Source organism: Macrotis lagotis, chromosome 1 (assembly GCF_037893015.1).
Source record: "Macrotis lagotis isolate mMagLag1 chromosome 1, bilby.v1.9.chrom.fasta, whole genome shotgun sequence".
NCBI classification, from domain to species: Eukaryota; Metazoa; Chordata; class Mammalia; order Peramelemorphia; family Peramelidae; genus Macrotis; species Macrotis lagotis.
This window is the reverse complement of record NC_133658.1, coordinates 179,398,569-179,412,030: the sequence shown is the minus strand read 5'-3', so window position 1 is coordinate 179,412,030 and position 13,462 is coordinate 179,398,569. Positions and strand designations below refer to the sequence as shown.

The window sequence follows — 13,462 nt, the reverse complement described above, 5'->3', positions numbered from 1 at the left end:
TGGAGTCAGGAGTACCTGGGTTCAAATCCAGTCTCAGACACTTAATAATTACCTAGCTGTGTGGCTTTGGGCAAGCCACTTAACCCCACTTGTCTTGCAAAATAAAAAAAAAGTCAAAATAAAAATAAAGGTGCACTCAAACTTCAAAGATCATGGAGTCAATGACCTGCATTCATTTTTTTTGCATACTTAAACTGATAACTCCTAATTCTTAGAACTAACAATATTCCTGCAGTCAACAAGCATTTATTAATACTTAATATGTAACAGGGACTGAGTCAAGTGCAGAAAACAGAAATAACAATGAAAAAGATAATCCTTGCCTTCAAATTGCTTGTAGCCTAAGGAGGGAAGAAAACACAGAAAATGAAGGAGGTATTGGGGAGAAGGTATCCAGGAGTATAATGGAGGAGTCTGGAGTATAACTTGATGAAAAATGAATTGATGTCTGGTCTGAGCAACCTCCTCAAATGGAAATTCTGGAGGACCCATCCAATCAAAGGGAAGGACTACAGGGGTGGCAGATAGCTTTAAGATGTGAATTCTATGGTTGAAATTGTCTTCCAAAATGAAGACTAGGTTTATCCTAGTCTTTTTTTTTTTTTGAAGTAGTATATGATACATCAGGAAAAAGCACTGTTTGAAGTCAGCTGACTCTAGTTCTACTGCCAGCTTTGCCACTGACTTACTTGTGTGACCTTGGGCAGATATCTTTTATGGGCTTCATTTTTCTAGTCTATAAAATGAGGGAGTTGAATTAGATGGCCTGTAATGTTTCTCCCTACTTTAAATCTATGATTATATAATTTTTATAGTAGAAGTGGAAAATAGTATTTAGGATTTTTTAAAGATAATACAGTCATCTAAAGAAATGTTCAATATCAGATTCATTTAGCCTCACACCAACAGTAATCAAAAAGCCATAATATAGATTTAGGAAAATTTTGAAAAGAACCACACCATTTCTACTTAGTAGGGTCACTATGACTTTTGATAACTGATATTTAACAATCTAATGATCTGTGATTTAGATGATAGGGGTACTCCCTCCATTGCTGTCAATTGTCATTCTTCTCTGCCTTCCCTGTGCCTTTACAGAGACTGTCCCCTATAAGCAAAATTCACTCCCTCTTCACCAACACTTCTTAGAATTCCTAGTTTTCTCCAAAACTAGCTCCTAAATATAAAACCTTTCCTGAACCACTATCACTTCTCCCCAGCAAAAATAAAATAAAAATCCTTTGTGCTTGCTTACTATTTATCTTGCATTCACCTATACAAATGTTTATCGTGTACCTAGATAGAATGTAGTTAGCTCTTTGTAGGCATAGACTATTTTTTTGCTTTGTACTTTTTGCTTTGTATCTTTGCTGCCTGGCAGATATTTAGAAACTAAAATGAACTTGAGTTAATTTTGATGATTTGGTTGATAGTTTCCTATTCTATAGCTAGCTTGATGATACCTTTTTGGATGTACCTAGATTGATCTTCAAGTGAAAGATTCCTGTTCTGTCCCTGGCCCCTTACTCAAATCATATCTAGCTAAGCTAGATCTTCCAGTTTTTGCATTTTCCTGACATAGCCTTCAAGAATCTGGGGTCATTTCTTTGACACAATCATCTAGATATAAGAGAAGGAATTTAAGTAGAATTTAGGAGAAGTTTCCTAGATGTCTGCTAATTTGTGCCCCATGAATTGTCTTTTCTCTTTTTATGCCCTTTTAGCCTAGCCCTAAATGCTTTGGAAGAAAAGAAACAACATGGCAATAGATCCTTTATCAGGAAGATTGCTCACCAGGGCAAATTTTAGACTGTTGCTCAGTATCTCTGTGAATTAAAAAACAAAACAAAAACAGAGAGAGCACATTAATTTAAAATACATGTTACAACTAGAGCATCATCATTAACATTCATCTTAATCTTTATGAGAAATCTATACTGATAAAGGTATAATGAAATCTATCCATTATGGAGTGACCATCCTTATCCTTTAGGGTAGCAAAACAGGCAGGGATTTGTTTTGCATGGCAGCCCTTTTAATAGTTATATAGAGTATCTAAGAAGTCATCAGTTGCTGATTCAGGAATATGTTTCTGAAAGAAACTGAAAACTTTTCATGAGGAGAATTCAGATACAAATATTTGTTACTTTTCAGAATTTCAGGGTTGGCTCAAGATTATCTAGACTAACCCATATTCAAATACCAACTTTTCCTTGAAGAACCTACTAAGGGGGAGATTACTACCTTCTGAGGCAACCCATTCTGCTTTAGAATAGGAGGGAATGTCCCTATGCTGATGAAATCACTGGTCTTGTTTGAGAAAAAAATAGTATTTTGTCTTTTTTTTTTGTAAAATAAATGCTAGTTCATTTGGTGTTTATTATATGTCTGCCTCTATCATGGTTTCAGTACTCAATGGGGCTTTGTATTCTTTTTAAATTTATTTTTCACGTTAATCTCTCTGCCTTTTTATATATGTTTGCATTAGATTGTCTCTCTCTCCTCATCCCCCATCTTTTGAATGCAGACCAATTTGGGCAAACTCAACATAGTGAAGACGCGGCTCGGGGCCTGTGGCACCCTTCCAGTCTGCAGTCGTCACAAGTCGGTGCACCTAGCACTCATCCTTCAGGGTGACCCGAGGCTGGTGTGCCGTCCTTCGGGGCCCTTTGGACGTGACCGTGGCGGGGCCCAGCTGCGGCCCAGCCTGGCTTCGGGCCTCCCCGCGGCACGCGCTTCCTGAAGGGCACTCAGCTTCTCTGGCCCTGCCGCAAGCCGGGGCGTCGTGGGCATCGGGGATGCCAAGCGGGGTGCCAGCGGGTCGTCCAGCGGGCTCAACCGCCCACTCGAGAACAGCCCTCGGGGCCGGGCCTGTGCCTGCGGCCCCCTGCCGCGGGCCGCCCCGCCCCGCCCCGCCCCCCGCCCCGCGGGCCGGGCTCGGGCGGCGGCGCGCACCGCGGCCCCGGCTCAGCCCCGGGCCCGGAGGCCCAACAAAGGCCCGCGCGGGGGCGGCCCGGCCCGGACTGCGCACGCTCCGCGCCTGCTGTCCCCTGAAGCCTCGGCCGCGCGCCTCGCCTGGCGCCCTCGCCGGAGCGTGGCCTGCGTGCGCGTGCCCGCGGAGCCCCGCCGGCCGCTTTCTCCCCGACTGCCCCGCGCCGGCTCGCAGCGGCCCACGGACGCGACGCGCGGTGAGTGACGCCCAGTGGGCACTAGCGTGGGCGGCCGCGGGGGGCGGGGGGCGGCGGCGCGCGTGCTCCCGGGCCCCGGGAGGGCGGGGGGCGCGGGCCGGGGCGGCGCCGCGGAGGGCAGGCGGGCCCCCAGGGGCGCGGCCCCGGAGCGCCAGGAGGAACTTTGGCGCGAGCGGGCTCCGGCGCACCCGGAGTGCCCGCGGGCACCGGCCCCGCCGCCCCGCGGGGAGCCTTGGCGAGCCTGCCCCGATGGAAGGGCGCCCGGGCCCCGCGGCCGGTGTGAGTGAGCCTGTGCTTGCACGCCGCGCCTAGCCCGTGGCACAGCCTGCCGCGGACGTGGCTGTGAGCACGGCTCTGTGCGTGAGCTGGCCGTCGTGGGCAGTGCGGGACCCCCTCGGGGGTGGCTTGGCCCACAGCCCCTCCTCCGGCTCATTTTACAGATGAGGACACCGAGGCCAGGTTAAGTGACTTTCCCAGGGTCATACAGCTGCTGCCCTTCCGAAAACTCTGAGTTCACATTTGCCCTCGGACATTGAATAACTTTGTGACCCTGGACAAGTCGCATAATCCTCCGGAGAAGAAAATAGCAAACCAGTGTCTTTGTCAAAAAAAAAAACCCACAGGTGTTATTGGGATGCCAGGGTCTGAGGGACGCAGAGAACTGAATGCAACTGTCAATAACACATGTTTGTTTGTATGTGCATGTATGCAATTGTTTGTGTGTGTGCACGCGTGTTCATCCACGAGCATAGGCATATGGTGCAGGAAGGAACCCATAGATGGTGTAGTGATAGGATGAGTTCAAGTTCAGCCCTAACTCACTTGACTTTCCTCACCTATGAACTTGAGAAGGAAATGGCAAACCCCTCCAGTGTCTTTGTCAAGATATCCCCAAATGTGGTCATGAAGAGTCAGAAACAACTGAACAGCATATACATGTGTGTATATACATGCATTCATGTTTATATAGACACATCTGCACATATACGCGAGCTTACACATACCTATTTGTATGGGTGTACATGTGTGCATGCATGTGGACACACATTCTGTCTCTGCCTGTTTATTTGCATATATGCCTATGTATTTATAGGCATGGACACATAGGTATATTCAACTGTCTGTCTTTGAATATATATTGATTGTAAACGCCTGCTTCTTGTGTTAGACTGCAAACTCCTTGAGAACAGGTACCGGTTTTTGCCTTTACATCCCCAGTGATTAGCACAGTACTTGGCACAGACTTGGGGTTTAATAGTTGCTTCTTGACTGTTCTGTTGTCGTGAATGAATCCTTGCCAATGAATGAGTGTGACTGACATTATTCTCCAGGAGGGAGAATAACATACAAGGCTAATGTTTGAGTATAAATGTTGGCAAGTTAGAAGAACTCTCACAGATCTTCAGAGTTTTTATTAAAAGTATCCATAACATTCTGAACAGGTAGCTAGGTTGACACAATGGATAGTGTTCTGGTCCTGGAGTCAGAAAGACTCATCTGTGGGAGTTCAAATCTGTCTTCAGATATTAGCCATCTGACCCTGGGCAAGTCACTTAACCCTGTTTCCTCATCTTTAAAATGAGAAAGGAAATGGCAAACCACTCCAATATCTTTGCCAGGAAAACCCAAATTGGGGCACAAAGAGTCACACACATGATTGAATACCTGATAATCTCATATGTTGGGCAGAGAGGTGATTCCTAAAGAATAATATTGTAAGTAGTTTGAAGATAGTAGTGGGTGCAGCCAGTTAGAATTAAGGGTAGGTCAGCCTCTAGCTTTTTAGAAGTTTGGGAATTCAGAAGGAAGAACCTTCTCCACTCCCCATAAGTCCCTTAAAAAGAAACAAATGGAAACCTCAGAAAACCTGAAACTTTACAAAGACCATATATAGGAGAGTTTCCTTTTTCATTTAGAACTTACTTTTTTTCCCTTTTCTCAAACTTTTCCTTCCAATATAGTTCTGACAGGTTTAGGTTTCTGGTTTATAGTATTATAGAGTTAGAAAGTATCAAGTAACAAATTAGAAATGGCCCCTGCTGTAGGAAGGCATAGTCATAACAGGTAGAAATCAAAGTTTTCCTGACAGAAAAATGAAACCACTCAGAAGCTTACCAGTCTGTTCCATTTAGTGGAAAGGCGCTTCAGAAATTTTGCAAAACAATAAATACTGTATTCCATCATATTACAATATTGATGTCTATAATCATGATCCTGACCAATCAAGAAAAAAGTTTAAATCATGTTCCATATTAACTGTTTGTGAAAACAGGAAAGTTTGTCAAATGTTTTAGAAAAAAAATTGTATATAATGATTGAAATTAAGAATTTTCTCAAACTTATGAAAAAATTCTTATTTGAAAAATTAAGAGCTCATATCCTTACAATAAATAAAATATTTTGTTTTTTGTAATTCATAAAAAAATAGAATTTTAGAGGTAAGAAGGCACTTAATTTACTAAGAATCCTTCATTTACCAGATGAGGTCCAGGGATGTGATATACATAACAAGAGTCACATAGCTAGATACTACTGGAACTCAAGTGTCTCACTTCAGTTTAGTTCAGTGATTTGTCCATTATAGCTGAGAACTTATTTTCTCAAAGGAAAAAAATTGTTGTAAATCTTAGATTCTCAAGTAAAAATCTTTACAGGTCATTTATGGATTGTTATGCCATTGGGGAAAAAACTCATATTGATAAGATCATGTCTTTTTTGATGTATTGAAGTAAAACTGAACTGTTCTTCACTGAAGTCTTATTCATTTCACGTTGTGGTGTGGAGAAGATGCTAGGAGGTTCTTGAAACCTCTGCCAAGGAATGCAATTCTGGCAAGACAGCATTGCCTCATATTTCACTGAAAAAAATTGTGATCCTCTTCTCTCCTATTCTTTAATTCACATTTCCCAAATTCTTTGTCCCTGTGTCTACATTCACCCTTATCTCACATAATGAGATCTTTTTCTTTGCTAAGGCAAACTCCTCTATATTCATAAAAGATCAACAGACTGCCCCCTCTTATCATCCCCGCTGTTTCACTTAAGTTTTTGGGGGGATGGATTTTTGCAAAGCAGTGGGTTTAAGTGACTTGCCCAAAGTCACATAGCTAATAAGTATAAAGTACCTAAAACTGGATTTGAACTTGGGTCCTCCTGACTCCAGGGCCTGTGCTCTATCCATTGCACTATCTAGCTGCCCCCCTTTCACTTAATTTTTGACCTCTCTTTGTCTACTGGCTGTTTCCCTACAGCCTTTGAATATGCCCTTGTCTTTCCCATCCTCCCTTGATCCATTCAATCCCATTAGCTAACATCCCTTAACTCTCCTGTTTTTTTTTGTGGCTAAAATCTTTGAGGAGGTCATTTGCAATAGGTACCTTCAACTTCCTCTCCTCTAAGTTTTTAAACTCTAACTTCTGACTGTGTCATCTGAAATGAATTGTAAAGTTACTATCAGTCTCTTAATTGCTAAATTTAATGGCCTTTTTTTTTCAATCCTCAATGTTTCCTAACCCTTCTGCAATTTGTGGTATAGTTATTCTCTTCTAGGTTTTCATGGCACTACTATCTCCTGGTTCTTCTGCCTGTTACTTTTTTAGTTTCCAGCTCACTCCTGGGTTATACTAACTGTGGGTATCCATCCCTCAGTATTCTGTCCTTTGTCATCTTGTCTTCTTCTTCTATATCATTTCACTTGGTGATCTTATAAACTCTTATAGATTGTATTATCTCTTTGCTGATAGAATCTCAAATCTATTTATTTAGCTGCTTTTAACTTCTCTGTTGACCTGCCTGCCTATTGAACTTTAGAACAATGTCCACAATTGAACTCATTATCTTTCTTCCTAAACTCTCCCTTTTTAACTTTAGTGCTACTGTATACAGTTCAAATGTCATTCACAATTCCTTACTCTCAGTCTCCATATCCAGTCATTTGGCAGTACTTGTGGAATTTACCTTTGTTGCATCTTTCCTACATTTCCTTCATTGATACTGTCACCACCCTGGTACAGGGTGCAGTAATAATAGCCTACTGTATGATCTCCCTGCCACAGGTCTCTCCCCACTGGGATATGATACACATTTGAGAGAACCTGGGCAAAGAAGCACAGGAGTTGTGAAGTTCAAGTGCTGGATTTATTGAATGATCTACTTTAGCACAGTATGCCAAGAGGGAAAAGCTGGAGGGACAGCTAGGTGGTGCACTGGATAGAGCGAGCACTGACCTTGGAGTCAGGAGAATGGGATTTCAAAATCAACCTCAGACTCTCAGGCAAGTCATTTAACCCTGATTGCCTGGCACCCAGGGCCATCCTGATCCATATCTGACCACTGGACCCAGATGGTTCTGGAGAAGAAAGTAAGACTGGTGACTTAGCACAGCCCCTTCTCACTCAAATCCAGTTCACGTGCTAGTTATGAAATCACTTCCTTGATGTCATGATCTTCTTTGAAAATGAATTAGGTTTAAATGTTGTCCTGGAAGCATGGGAAAGGGAAGAGAACGGGTCCTCCCCTGAGCCTTATGAAACATCTGAAGGAGGGCGGCTAGGTGGTGCAGTGGATAGAGCACTGGCCCTGGAGTCAGGAGTACCTGAGTTCAAATCCAGCCTCAGACACTTAATAATTACTTAGCTGTGTGGCCTTGGGCAAGCCACTTAACCCCATTTGCCTTACAAAAAAAAACCCTTAAAAAAAGAAGAAACATCTGAAGGAGAATTGGTCTTGTTTCCCATGATTATCCCCATTCTACATACAGATGAAGGGACTGAGACATATAGAGGCTAAGTGACTTTCCCAGGATCATCCAACTAAGAAATGTAGGAGGCTACTTTTGACATTTCTCACACCAGACCCAACATTCTATCCATGGGGCCACCAGTAGGGAACCACTGAAGCTTCTTGAATGGTAGGGAACACGTAAGGAAAAGCCTTTAGTCGAGGACTCCACAGATCTTTCCTTAGTATTGTGAGTGTTTACTATTGTTTATCAGTGATTGGGATAAAGACACAGATGAACATGCTTACAAATTTTGCAGAGGACAAGGTTAGAATAGTTAGCTAATAGATTGAAGGACAGACAGAATCTAGAAATATTTGGACAGTTTAGAACTTTTGACTGAATCTAAGAAGATTATACTTATCTTTATTTCAAGAGTTACATTTGGATTCAAAACAAAATTTATAAGATGGAGCAGGATTAGGTAGATGATAATTTATGTATAAAAGATCTAAAGATTCTTGTGATATGCCAGGACCAAATGAATCAGTCAGTGTGACATGATAACCAAAAGATCTAATTTGATTTTAGGTTGTATTATGAGAAGCCATCCCTGTTCTGCACTAGGGAATCTCACTGTGCTCTGCTGTGGGCTCTCATTTTAAGTCACCAACCATTTAAGTGCTTTTTATGTTGCATAGCACTCTTCCTTTCTAACTTATTTTTTGTTCAATTAGCTTAATTGTTGGTGTTCAGGAATATTGTGTCAGTACTGAGTGCCATCAGAATATCCTGTTCCCGTCTCTGCACCATAATTTTAAGAAGAATATTGATAAGGTTGAAAGAGAAAGGCAAAGGTTGAAAGAGAAAGGCAACCAGGATATTAAAGGATTTTTAGACCATTGTATATGAGGTTCAATTGAAGGAACTAGCTTGAAGGAGAGAAGACTTAACAGGTAACATAGTAGCTGTCTACATATTTGAAGTGTTAGCATGAAAAAGAATTAGACTTGTTCTGCTTCATCCTAGGGTGTCTGGAGGTAGATTAAGATTTGAGGTAGAGAAAAGCTTCCTAACACAGAGAAAGCTGTATATTGAAGAACAGTTGATGACCTATTTTGTTATATACAGTTGGAGGTCCTACACAAATGAAATGGCCCCTTACAAATTTTGATTTTTCTGTAGTTTGAACTTAATTCATTTACTGCTGTTTCTTTTGAACGTATCCTAATCTACTGATCCATTACTCTATTTCTTAATCCATATCAGGTGGTTTTGATACTGCCACTTTATAATATAATTGTAGATCTGGTAGAGTTAGGCTACCTTCCTTTACATTTTTTTCATCAGTTTCCTTGATATTCTTGACCTTTTGTTGCTCCAGATGAATTTTATTACTATTTTTTAGCTCGGTAAATAATTATTTGATTAGTTTGATTGGTATGGCACTGAATAATTTAATTTGGGTAGAATTGTCATTTTTATTATATTAGCTTGACTTACCCATGAGTCATTGACATTTTTGGGTGAGAAGTGCTTTGTAATTTTGTTCAAACAGTTTCTGGGTTTGCCTTGGGAGGTAGATTCTCAAGTATTTAATGTTATCTATAGTTACTTTAAATGAAATATTTCTTTCTATCTCCTACTCTTGGGTTTTGTTGTTCGTATATAGAAATGCTGACAATATGATACCAAGATGGTGCTGATACCTAAACTAGGAAGAACCAAAACAAAGAAAATTATAGATCAATCTTCCTAAGGAATATTGATGCAAAAATGTTAAATAAAATTTTAGTAATGAGACTACAATAAGTTATTACTAGGCTAATACACCATGATCAGGTTGGTTTTATACTAGATAGGCAGGGATGGTTCAATATTTGGAAAACACTCAACATAATTGAACATGTCAGTAGCAAAACTAACAGAAATTTTATGATTATCTCAATAGATGCTGGAAAAGCCTTTGATAAAATACAACATCCATTCCTATTGAAAACATTAGAAAGTATAGGAATAAATGGAGTTTTCCTTAAAATAATAAATAGTATTTATCTAAAACCATCAACAAGTGTTATACGTAATGGGAGTAAACTCAGAGCATTTCCAATAAAATCAGGTGTGAAACAAGGTTGCCCATTATCACCATTACTATTTGATTTAGTATTAGAAATGCTAGCTGTAGAAATTAGAAAAGAAAAAAGAAATTGAAGAAATCAGTTTTGGCAATGAGAAACCAAAGCTTTCATTGCAGATGATATGTTATACTTAGAGAACCTGAGAAAACATCTAAAAAACTCCTTGCAACAATTAACAAATTCTTCAAAGTAGCAGGATATAAAATAAACCCATATTAATTATCAGCATTTCTATATATGGATAACACAGACCAAGAGCAAGAAATAGAAAGAGAAATTCCATTTAAAGTAACTGTAGACAACATTAAATACTTGGGAATCTATCTCCTAAGACAAACCCAGAAACTGTATGAACATAATTATATAGCATTTCCCACTCAAAGTCAGATTTAAATAGTTGAACAAGTGTCAATTGTTCATGGTTAGGTCTAGCTATTATAATAAAAATGACAATTCTACCCAATTATTTAGTGCCATACCAATCAAACTACTAAATAACTATTTTACCAAACTAGAAACAAATATCAAAATTCATATGGAGCAACAAAGGGTCAAGATAGCAAGGGAACTGATGGAAAAAATGTAAAGGAAAGTGACCTAAAACTACACTATAAAGCTGCAATCATCAAAACTGCCTGGCACTGGTTTAGAAATAGAGTAATGGATCAGTGGATTGGGATAAGTTCAAAAGAGACCACAACAAATGACTACAGCAATCTACTACTACTTGACAAACCCAAAGACATCAGCTTTTGGGATAAGAACTCAATATTTGACAAAAATTGTTGGGAATACTGGAAAATTGTATGGTTAAAAACTAGGCCTAGACCCACATCTCACACCCTATAAGGCAAAAATGGATACAGGATTTATATATAAGGGATGACACCATAGATAAATTAATAGACCAAGAAATACTCCATCAGATCTATGGAAGGGGGATAAATTTATGAACAAACAACATTAGATCTCATTATAAAATGCAAAATGAATGATTCTGACTATATTAAATTAAAAAAGATTTTGCAGTAATAAAAATCAATGCCGCCAGAATTAGAATGAAATCAGAAAGCTGGGAAACAATCTTTACAACTAGGAGTTCTAATAAAAGGTCTCATTTCTGAAATAATATAGAGAATTGCATCAAATTTATAAGGTTACAAGTCATTCTCCAATTGAAAAATGGTCAAAGGATATGAACAGTTTTCAAATGATGAAATTAAAGCTTTATGTGATCATATGCAAAAATGCACCAAATCATTATTGCTTAGAGAAATACAAATTAAAACAACCATAATGTATCATCTCACATCTATTAGATTAGCCAAGATGAGCAAAAGGGAAGATGATCAATATTGGATAGGTTGTGGGAAGATTGGGACATTCATGCGTTGCTGGTGGAGTTGTGAATGGATCCAACCTTTCTGTAGCGCAATATATGGACCATGCCCAAAGAGCAGTTAAAAACATTTATACACTTTGACCCAGCAATTCCAATTCTAGGCCTATATCCAGAAGAAATCATAAAAAATGGGAAAAAGTCTCTCATGTTCCAAAATATTCATCGCAGCTCTTTTTTTGTAGTGGCAAAGGAGTAGAAATTGAGGGGATGCCCATCAGTTGGGGAATAACTAAAAAGTTATGCTACATGAGTACTATGGAATATTTTCATTCTATAAGAAACCATAAATGGTTGGACTCTAGAGAAGCATGGAATGAGTTACAAGATGTGATGCTGAGGGAAGAGAGGAGAGCCAAGAGAACAATGTACACATTAACAAGAACATTGTGAGGTGATCAACCGTGATGGAAACAGAGATCCTCTTAGTAGTTCAAAGAGCTAAGGACAACCCTATTAGACCAGCTATGGATATGCTATCCCCATCCAGAGGACGAAAACCAAAACAAAACAAAAAACATTTCAATATCTGGTGAACATTTTATAAAAATTATCTCTTATGTATCTCTTTCTCTTAATCCTAATTCCTCATACCAAAAATGACTAATCTGTAAGCATATTTATCAAAAATACTTATGTACAATGTTACAAAAAAGAAATGCTGATGCTATATGTGGGTTTATTTTACATCCTGCTATTTTGCTGAATTTGTTAATTGTTTCAAATAGTTTTTTATATATATGATTTTTATCGGGTTCTGTAAGTATACCATCATATCATCTACAAAGTGAAATCTTTGCTTCCTCATTACCAAATCTGATTCCTTCAGTTACTTTTTCTTCTCTTATTGCTAAAGCCAACATTTCAAATACTATATTGAATAGTAATGATGTTATCAGTAGGCTTTCAGACCCCTAGATAAGTTTGTCTCTATCTGCTTTAGACTTTCAGTTCATCTTTTTTTTTGAGTAGACTAAACATAATAATTGTATTATTTAGCATTTTTACTACAGTAAAATACTTTAGATCTAAAGAAGTATAAATTATGCTCTTGTAAAATCTTTGTTGAAAGAATTGTACAAATTTGAATTCTGTGAAAAAGATTTAAATAGTCAAAACTAAGTTGTCCTTATGTGACTTTTGAAACCCCCGTCCCCCTTTTTTAAATTTAGGATAATTACAAGTTGGTGCTAGTTTAAAATAACAAGGAAAAGGAACATTTAGTCCAAAACAACTATAAATTTTCTCCTCCATAAAAAGAAACTCAACATAAAAACAAAACTCCTTCATAGACAAATTAGTCATATATCCTTGCCAAACCTGTAAAATATTGTTAATAAGTAGATTAGGATTTTAGTTTTAAAATATTTGGTGAAGTTTTTAAGACTTTTAGATTTTATCATATAAATAATGATTATAACACAGCTAGTTTTAATTTAAAATTAGAGATCTGGTAGCTTTGAAATTTTAATCATCTTTCATATATGATATGTTTGATATTCATTGGCTGTATGATTATCTCTCAATTTATGTAATGCACTTCAGCACAATTGATTGTAGAACAATTTCCATAAAACTATTTTTTCCTGTTATATCATAAAATTGCCCTTTGAAACTTTTAGCTATGGAATAGGATACTGACCTTGGTTTTCTTGCATATACTTTACCTGTTACGCAGGCATTAATTCTTGCTCTTCACTTCCAACTCCTGACTTCCCCAGCTTCAAAACTCAGTTCTAATCCTCCCTTCCACAAATAGCCTTTCCCATTCCTCCCATTACCTGTGGCTCCTTTCTGTATCTTTTGTGAACATAGTGTTTGCATGTTGTCTTCTGGTATTAAATTTTGAACTCCCTGAGGCAAGAACAGTTTTTACCTTTTTCTCAATTTCCAGTGCTTATAAGGCAGACTGATTGGTTCATAAATACTTTAAAAAATACTTGGTTTTTTGTTTGTTTGTTTTAAGAAAGGAAAGGATAATGATGAGAATCAGCTTCTTAGTATATTATCTTTTAAAC

At 38.8% G+C, this 13,462-nt stretch overlaps 1 protein-coding gene across 1 annotated transcript in view; it reads left to right on the top strand.

The window, feature by feature from the left end:
• The first annotated feature begins 3,122 nt into the window (after nt 1-3,122).
• BTBD3 (BTB domain containing 3) overlaps nt 3,123-13,462 on the top strand; it is a 46,493-nt gene continuing 36,153 nt past the window's right edge. The window contains exon 1 of the mRNA XM_074209439.1: nt 3,123-3,188. The gene's annotated coding sequence lies outside the window, so the exon portion shown is untranslated. The remainder of the gene's footprint in view (nt 3,189-13,462) is intronic.